Source organism: Homarus americanus, unplaced genomic scaffold, assembly GCF_018991925.1.
Source record: "Homarus americanus isolate GMGI-L3 unplaced genomic scaffold, GMGI_Hamer_2.0 scaffold23617, whole genome shotgun sequence".
Classification (NCBI taxonomy): Eukaryota; Metazoa; Arthropoda; class Malacostraca; order Decapoda; family Nephropidae; genus Homarus; species Homarus americanus.
Window position 1 is genome coordinate 6,605,843 of NW_024720711.1, and position 9,797 is coordinate 6,615,639.

The following is a 9,797-nucleotide window of genomic DNA, read 5'->3' on the forward strand; positions in this document are numbered from 1 at the left end:
CAAAAATTCCTTTATGTGGTAATGGATGTCCACCCCGTCGACTAAATTGGCACTGGTACGAGTAAGGAAGGCAGCCAAGATAAAGATAGTTGGTGCCAATACACATCCTTGTTTACCCCAGTTTGGATAGGGAAGAAGTCAGACTGGGTGCCATTGTGTAGGACACTGCCGTTCATGCCATCGTGGAGTTGCCTTACAATAGCAATGGAATTTGGTGGGCAGCCAAAACGACAGAGGGTTTCCCTGTTGACAGAGCCAAAGGCCTTTGTTAGGTCGATGAAAGCCATGTACAGGTCACAATGCTGTTCTCTGCACTTTTCCTGCCAGTGGTGCCTCGTGATGGTCTAAACCTAAAGCCACATTGATATTCTGGGAGGAAGTTTTCCGCCTCAGGAAGAAGTCTGTTTAGGGCGATAATCTTGCCAGCTACGGACAGCAGTGAGTTCCCGCGGTAGCAAACACACTCTTACCGGTATCCCTTATTCTTATAGATATTGTGGATTTCCTCCTTCTCCCTTAGATTCTCCAGGAGAGAGTGGAGATGGCTAGTAAGCAGAGGTCTTCCTGCTTTATCCACTTCGGCTGGGATTACATCAGGCCGTGTGGCATTGTTATTTTTTATCTGCATGGTGGCAATAACTACCTCATCCAGGGATGGAGGATAGCTAATGTGGGTCAGCTCTGGGTGCTGAGGAACCTGCTGGGTAATGAGGACATTCACATCGGTGTTTCGGTTGAACAACAAATGGTAGTTCTCTTTCCAGTAATGAAGGATGTCTTCTTTGCATTTAATTAGTGAGTTACCATTGGATGAGTGGAGGGGGACCACGCCACGAGTAGTTGGACCATATATTGTTTTTGCAGAATTGAAAAATTCATGCATCTTGTGTTGATCTGCAAGTTTTTGCATTTCACATGCTTTATATTTCCAAAGTTTGCACTGGGCCACTGCTTTCTCCTTGTGTAAGGTCTTTAGTTTTGATCCGAGACGGAGGGTTGCTCTGCCAGTCAGTTAATGCAGTACGTTTATCATCGCCGAGTATGTTGATTTCTGGGTCATTTTCATCCTGCTGTTTTCTTTGGATTAGGTCGAGGGTCTCGTTGCAGTTTTTTGTGATGACAGATTTGATGGGACCCCATCGTTGAGCCGCTTTCTGAAAGCATGTGCCGTTTCGGGGCGACGTGAAGAGAGAGTTTGGCCGTGAAGAGCTGATGATCAGTGTCACAGTGGTCTGAGCCACACATGGCTAGGTTGATGAGGACATCTCGGTGATCTCTTTCTCTGACAATGATGTAGTCAATGAAATGCAAATGTTTGGATCATGGGTATCGCCAAGAACCCTTGTACTTGTCGGCCTGCTTAAACTATTTGTTGGTGATGGTGAGGTTGTGTGCAGCACACTTGCTGAGGAGGAGTTGGCCGTTGGGATTACCATACACTTGCCTACTTCGTTTCTCCCTATGATTCCCTGCCATATGTCAGCATCTCTGCCAACTCTGGCACTGAAGTCACCTATGAGCACAACCTTATCTTCTTTGGGGGTAGAGGATAGCACTCTGTCAAGGTCAACAAAAAAAAGCCTCCTTGATGTCATCCTCTGCATCCAGTGTTGGGGCGTATGCACTGATGAAGAAGGCATGACGTGAGTGATTCAGTGGGAATCGGAGTGTCATGAGAAACTCGTTGATTAGAACAGGCATTTCAGTTAGCCTATGTAGGATGGATTGGTGAATGGCAAATCCAACTTCCTAAATGCGGTTTCGGTTTCTCTCCGCAGCAGGCTTACGCTTTCAAAAGAAGAAATACCCGGACCCGTTCTTTGAGTCGACCCTCGTCTGGGAGCCGGGACTCACTCATAGCTGTTTGTCGATGTTATATCTACCCAGTTCTTGCCACAAGGGCGGTTCTTCTTTCAGGACCTTCATTTGTGCCAGTATCCAAAACATTTCTAACTTCCATGCAGCGACCATATAAGGTTGTTTAGTTTGTTTTTGATTTGATTTGTAAATGTAATTATGTTTTCGCCTGCATAAGGATAACCTTACTGGGTGCGGTTGCCCAATCAGAGTGAACCTATGTTTAGGGTACCTTTTCTAGCCCCCTTCCCAGGTTGGTTGAGCAGAGTGGCTCCTGGTAAGGGCTGCTCAATCGCACAGACAGGACCGGATTGCACTGCTGCCTAGATCCCGGTTCATAAACGAACATCTTGTCCATGCCGCTTATGTGCAGAGTTGTGACTAGAGGTCCCCGGCAGTCATTTCTGCCTTTCCCCGTCGCACACACACACACCTCTTAAAATTTATCCTGTTATGCTTCATTGAGACAGTCTAACTGGCCCGTAAGGGGATCGAACCCTCGACATCCGCGTTATTAGCACGGCGCTCTAACCAACTGAGCTAACGGGCCAACTGATATTGTGAAGTATGTCGAAGTGTTTATTTATATCTGGTGCCAGCTGGGTGTCGTGTAACAGTTGAGCTTCATTTTTCGCGGGAGTGTTGACGTTTGTTTTTGTCGACAGAGCGTACACCTTATTCCTGTGCAATTTCTATATGTGGATACGCATGGCCATGTAGGTGCAGGTCCTGTAGGTGCAGGTCATTTAAGTAAAGGTCATGTAGGTACAGATCATGTAGGTGCAGGTCCTGTAGGTGCAGGTCATTTAAGTAAAGGTCATGTAGATATAGATCATGTAGGTGCAGGTCATTTAAGTATTGGTCATTTAAGTAAAGTTCATGTCGGTGCCAGTCATGTAGGTACAAGTCATGTAGGTGCAAGTCATGTAGGCGCAAGTCATGTAGGTGCAGGTCATGTAGGTGCAGGTCATGTAGGTAAAGGTCATGTAGGTGCAAGTCATGTAGGAGCAAGTCATGTAGGAGCAAGTCATGTAGGAGCAAGTCATGTAGGAGCAAGTCATGTAGGAGCAAGTCATGTAAGTGCAAGACATGTACAGTAGGTGCAATTCATGTAGGTGCAAGTCATGTAGGTGCAAGTCATGTAGGTGCAAGTCATGTAGGTGCAGGTCATGTAGGTGCAGGTCATGTAGGTGCAGGTCATGTGGGGATAGGTCATGTATGGGCAGGTCATGTGGGGGCAGGTCGTGTTGCTAAAGGCCATTTTAGCTCCAGAATTGAAGTTTTATGACGGATTTTTGCCCCCAGACAGCGGCTACTTTATTGTGCACCCCACTTTCAACCTGTCGAGGGGTGGTACAAACGATTACGGAGCAGAAGTGATGAAGGGTCATATTTGCATCCTTGGGGCACCGGTTATTATAGTTTAATCCATACACTGTCTCGTAAGGTCTTCACATAGGCGGTGACTTATATACGAGGTGGAAATTGTGGATACAACCTTAATATAACAACCAATTTATAAGAGGCGTCAAACTTTATGTTTTGGGGGCAATTTTTATGGTTGTTTTATGCTGTAACCCGGAGGTGAAGACTGAGTCAGTGGATTATTTATATTATATTTTCTTCTTCAGTTGTGTAGTGTAAGTAATGGCGGAAGTAACCGTAAAGGGAAGAATTCTCTCTCTCTCTCTCTTGTAATCAGCTTCTCTCTAGTGAAAACTTCCACAGTATCCCACAGAACAATTGCCCTCTAGTGCTGTCAGTAAGTCTCCGATCGTATAACGCGCGCGCGCGCACACACACACACACACACACACACACACACACACACACACACACACACACACACACACACACAGGCAATTTCACACACAATCTAAGCCACCAAACACACACACACACACACACACACACACACACACACACACACACACACACACAAACAGGCAATTTCGTTTGGTATAGGGGTGTATTGGTTCTGTGGGTTATTACACAATCTAAGCCACCAAACTTCTAGGTAGTCAGACACGGTGTACAGTCCTTGGTCAGACCCATAACACAACACGCTGGCGCTCCCACGAAAGGCAGTTTGTAAAGTATGAAATGAAACTATCTCCTTTTGTCACAGTCGTTCATTGGCCCGAAAGGGGATCTAACACTCAATTTCCGCGTTATTAGCATGGCGCTCTAAACAACCGAGCTAACGGTCCAATTGATAACTGATATGTTATGGTTATTTATATATGAGCGCCAGCTGGGGAGTAGTGCATCAGCTTTGAGCCTCTGCTGACGTTTGCTTTAAATGTCGCTCACGAAGCACACAACTTAATACTGCGCATTTTCTAAATGTAAACATAAATTGTTATGATGTTCAAAGTGGTCCAAGAGTCAAATACAAGAACAAAATTCACAGGAGAAAAAGTCATACTTAATCGAACCTTAACCTAAGCTAACCTGACTAAATCTATATTTATATAGGCTTTAGAAAAAAGAGGTTTCCATATCCTATAACTATTTTCCCAACCAAAATTGTGTGGTCTCTTTTTAATGCTTTTTTTTCCGGGTACCCAAGTCTAGCCACACAGGGTAGTGGCAGACTACACTATGTTTTATTTATAACAAGTTTTCTGTTTTGTTTTAGACTAAGACGAACGCAGGAGGCCTACACGGAAATAAATTTTGCAAGTGACAGAACCTCGTGTTGTCGTGTGTCCTAAAATACAAGAAAGTTTAGGAACCCTGTAAGAAAATTTCCTTTATTCTCACCTCATAACAGCATAACACCAGAAGCATTATATGACTTGAGTCACCTAAAATAGAGTAAGTATCAGAGGGGAGGAAACGTTCATTATTTATTTCTCACAACAGTATACGGACGACAACAGTAAGGTGGAGGAGATGTTTCTTCTCCGTTAACTCTCGTTACCTTATCAATGGTCACCTTATCGATTCAGTGTCTTAGTCATGAACTGTCAAGACTATTATGTGGTTATGTAATGTGTGGCAGCTAGTAATGATAATATTCCCCGTGTTTCATCAGTGGAATTTGTTAATTGTTGGATAAAACAAAAGAATTAAATCATAATCATCATATTTTGTCTCTGCTGAGTAAATGTTCGATATCCAATGTGGTATGAGATCTGTTTCTTCCTCGCAAATATTGTTTGTACACTTGTCAAATATCGAGCTGTTTGCCGAGTACACTTGAGTGATACACATACATACATACATACTTCCTCTTGGCATCTTGTCTGTACACGATGTCATGTACACAGAAACAAACAAAAATTCAAGAGACGATCCAGAAAAAAACACAAGCTACCCCTGGAATGTAAGGGACTCAACTTTGGCCCGTAAGGGGATCGAACCCTCGACATCCGCGTTATTAGCACGGCGCTCTAACCAACTGAGCTAACGGGCCACGACTAATGATAACTTTGGGATTAAAATAAATAATCTATATAAACACCATGCAGCTCTTGTGACTGAAGAGGGCAGTTACTCCTTTTTTCCCAGTAATATTTTTGTACATATAATATTGAACATTTTTTCGTTCAAAATTTTATGTTAGTTTAACGCTGACACCCGGAAGTAAACATTAATACTATTCTAGGAATAAATATAGTAAGTAATGCTAATAATTATTCTTTTAATAATTGCACAAAAATCTCTCTCTCTCTCACACTGTTACTACTTTGCTGTCACTCGTAATCGAGTAAGACGATCATCCAGCAGATACAATGATATTAGTTATCAGGGATGTCACCATTGTTGGTGAGCTCTGAGGTGACTCGAGAATCCGATATGGTACTGGCAGCAAACTCGGAGGATGGAAAGTAGACTAGTTGGTGAAGTTTTTCAAGAGCCCTGAGGTACCTCCTGTATGTGACCCATGTCTCGCTGCCATATAACAGAGGTTGGTAGGACCACTGGTCGGAATATATGCAACTTTGTAGATAATTTCGGCTCTTAAACCTGAAGACATGGGCATGCACATCTGATTCGATGTAAAATCTCTTCTTCGATATCAAAGGTTGTGGATAGGTGAGGGCCCAAATACTGAAAGTGGGTAACATTAGAGAGGATAGTTCCCTTAAGCTGGATAGATGATGAAGATGTGGCTGGACCAGGAGCAGGAGACACTGCTGTTCATGCAATCTTGGAGTTGCCTCACAGTGGCAATGAATTTCGGTGGCAGCCAAAATAATTGAAGGTTTCCCTGTTGACAGAGTCGAAGGGGTCCGTTAGGTCGATGACCACCATGTACAGGTCATGATGCTGTTCTCTGCACTTTTCTTGTATCTGGCGGGCAGCAAATATCATATCAGTGGTGCCACGTGATGGTCTAAGGCCCCATTGAGTTTCTGGGAAAAACTTTACCTCCTTAGGAAGAAATCTGTTTAAGAGGACACAGGCGATAATGTTCCCAGCTACGGTCAGCAGCGACATCCCTCCGTAATTGCAATAGTCTGACCGGTCTCCTTTGTTCTTATAAATATTGACAATGGAGGCAGCTTTAAGAGATTGGGCGATTTCCTCCAGTTTCCATATATTCTCCAGGAGAGACTGGAGATGGCTGGTAAGCATAGATCAGTTGGGATTCCATCAGGCTCTGAGGTTTTGTTGTTTTTCATCTGTTTGATGGCAGTAGCTACCTCATCCAATGTTGGAGGATAGCTGAGGTGGGTCAGCTCTGGATGCCGAGGGACCTGCTGGGTAGTATGGTGTTTTGATTGAGCAGCAAATAGTAGTGCTCCTGCCAGTACTAAGGGATGCCTTCTTCGTCTTTAATTAAAGAGATACCGTCGGATGAGCAGAGAGGGACTGTACCATGAATGATTGGCCCATAAAAAGTTTTCATGGAATTGAAAATTCTCGCATCTTCTGTTTATCTGCAAGTTTTTGCATTTGACATGCCTTATTTTTCAACCATGTGTTCTTTAGATTACAAAGTTCGCGCTGGGTCGCCGCTTTCTTCTTGTGGAAGCAATCAGCTTTGAACGAGACTGAGGGTTGTTCTACCAGTCAATTAAAGCAGTACGTTTATCATCGACAAGTACATTGATTTCTCGGTTATTTTTATCAAACTAGGCCTGGTGTATTTTTTTCGTCCTGGTCGCTTGTCTCTCTGCAGGTTTTTTGTCATGACAGTGTCGGCAATACCCCATTCGGCACTGGGATGTTCGAGCTGCTCTCTGAAAGCATGTGGTACCGCTGGATCCTACAGACGCTTAGTGTTAAAACCTCTTCTGGAAACTTGTTGCCTTCGCCATTTTGGGGCAATGTGAAATGAGAATTTTACTCTGATGAGCCGATGATCAGTGTCACAGTGGCCCCAGCCACGAATGACTCGGGTGATGAGGACATTTCGACGATCTCTTTCTCTAACAATTATGTAGTCAGTGAGATGCCAGTGTTTGGATTGTGGGTGTTGCCACGATCCCTTGAACTTGTCAGCCTGCCTAAACAAGGGTTGGTGATAGTTAAGTTGTGTGCGCATACTTGCTGAGGAGGAGTAGGCCATTGAGATTGCACTTGCCTAGTCCATCTCTCCCTTTGATTCACTGCCATATTTCAGCATCTCTATCAACTCTGGCACAACCTTATCTTCTTTGGAGATAGAGGCTAGCACTCTGTCAAGGTCAGCATAAAAGGCCTCCTTGATGCCATCCTCTGCATCTAGTGTTGGAGAATATGCACTGATGAAAAAGGTATGAAGTGAGTGATTCAGTGGGACATGGAGAGTCATGAGGCACTCGTTGATCCCAAAAGGCATTTCAGTTAGCCTATGTAGGATGAATTGGCGGATTGCAAAGTCAACTCCATAAACACTGTTTCTCAACTCAGCAGGCTTCATCTTGCAGAAGAAGGTATAGACAGACTTTCGTTCTGTGAGTCCCGGCTCCCAGACGGAAGACAGTCACACATCACAACTCCAGCTTCACATTATCTCCCACATCCTTCATCATCATCTCCTACAGGTCAAGTCCACATCTCGGGTCTTAAGTGTTTACACGTTAACATGAAAATTCCAGGTATCAAGTTATCAAAGATCTGTTCCTTAATGTTTCTCTATGAACTGGTGAGAGAGGTTGTTGTGATACAGTCTTATCGTCAATGTGGCGCCATTAGGGTCTTTATATTGGGGCTGCGAGGTAACATGAGCTGTATAGAAGTTTTCTCACGTTTACTACAAGATAATTTTAAATTAGAATAACTCTGTTAATGTGGATATCCAAATATAGAGGATCATTAGTATGTGCAGGTGGAGGAGGCTCACCTGTGTGGGCCTTGTCAGGCGGTGATCATGTAAACAGGAACAAACAATAATTCTGAGGCTGTCCAGAATCTGACAAGGAATAAAGAAAGAAGTTACCCCGACGAAGATATGGGGACTCCACTTTGGCCCGTAAGGGGATCGAACCCTCGACATCCGCGTTATTAGCACGGCGCTCTAACCAACTGAGCTAACGGGCCACGAGTGTCTCTGACTGTGTGAATAAAATACATATTCTATATAAACACCATTACACCTGTGTGACTATAAACAGCGAAGTTATTCCTTTTTTTTATTCTTTCCTAATTATATTTTCGTACACATAACATTGAACATTTTTTGTTCAAAATTTGAAGTTAGCTTAAGGCTGACACCCGGAGGTGAAGATTAATACACTGAAATATTCATACGCGGTTTTTTAACTTATTTTAAGGATATGTATAGTACGTAATGATAATAATTACTCTTAATAATTACCGTCCTACCTTTCAACTCTCCCTCCCACCCCTGATACCTCCCTCCTTCCCTATCATACATCCTTCCTCCCTCTCACATACTTTCTCCCTACCTTCCCTCTTTTACAGTTTTTCTCTTTTTCACTCCTTTCTTACCTCTTACACATTCTCTACCTTCCCACTTATACCCTCCTCCTCATTCACTTACTCCGTCCTTCCTTCTATCCTTTCCTCTCTCTCTCTCCTTTCCTCCCTCCTTCCCTCCCAGCAGAGAGACACATCCCTCCTCCAGCGTCACATAATCCCCCACATCCTTCACCATCTTCTCCTACAGGTCAGGTGAACGTCTCGTGTCCTAAGTGTTTACACCCACAAAGAAAGGGATCGAAGCCTCGACATCCGCATTATTAGCACGGCGCTCTAGCCAACTGAGCTCACGGGCCAAAGTAATCTTAGTATGTTGTGGTTATTTATATATGGGCGCCAGCTAGGGGTGTAGCGCATCAGCTTTAAGCCTATGCTAACGTTTGCTTTCGATATCTGTCAGATGCAAAGAACTTAATACTGTTCATTTTCTATTTGTAAACATGAATTCTTATACTATACAGGGTGGTCCAGGAGTCGAATGTACGAAGAAATTCGCAGGAGAAAATGTCAAACTTATTCTTACCTTAACCTAATCTAACCGCAATAAATTTTGCAAGTGACGGAACCTCGTGTCGTCGTGTGTCCTAAAATACAAGAAAGCTTAGGAACCCTGTAAGGAAATTTCCTTTATTCTCACCTCATAACACCAGAAGCATTATATGGCTTGAGTCACCTAAAATAGATAAGTCTATCAGAGGGGAGGAAACGTTCATTATTTATTTCTTACAACAGTATACGGACGACATCAGTAAGGTGAGGGAGATTTTTCTTCTCCGTTAACTCTCGGTACCTTATCAATTGAATTGAATTGAAACCGTTTATTTAGCCAGAAAAACACAGAGTGGATAATAATAACAATATTAACATGGCTGAGCTAACGGGCCACGAGTTGCATTAACTTTGGGATCAAAATAAATATTCTATATAAACACCATGCAGCTCTTGTGACAATGAAGAGTGAAGCTTATCCTTTTTTCCTAGTGATATTTTTGTACGTATAATATTGACCTTGTTTTCGTTCAAAATTTTAATTCAGTTTAACGCTGTCACCCGGAAGTGAA

At 43.3% G+C, this 9,797-nt stretch overlaps 3 non-coding genes across 3 annotated transcripts; all 3 read right to left on the minus strand.

Moving 5' to 3' along the window:
• Positions 1-2,333: 2,333 nt before the first annotated feature.
• On the minus strand, positions 2,334-2,407 carry Trnai-aau. Its single transcript has one exon. It is a non-coding gene; the product is annotated as a tRNA-Ile (tRNA).
• A 2,797-nt stretch (positions 2,408-5,204) lies between these two features.
• On the minus strand, positions 5,205-5,278 carry Trnai-aau. The gene has a single exon. It is a non-coding gene; the product is annotated as a tRNA-Ile (tRNA).
• A 2,982-nt stretch (positions 5,279-8,260) lies between these two features.
• Positions 8,261-8,334, minus strand: Trnai-aau. The gene has a single exon. It is a non-coding gene; the product is annotated as a tRNA-Ile (tRNA).
• Between the last annotated feature and the right edge of the window lie 1,463 nt (positions 8,335-9,797).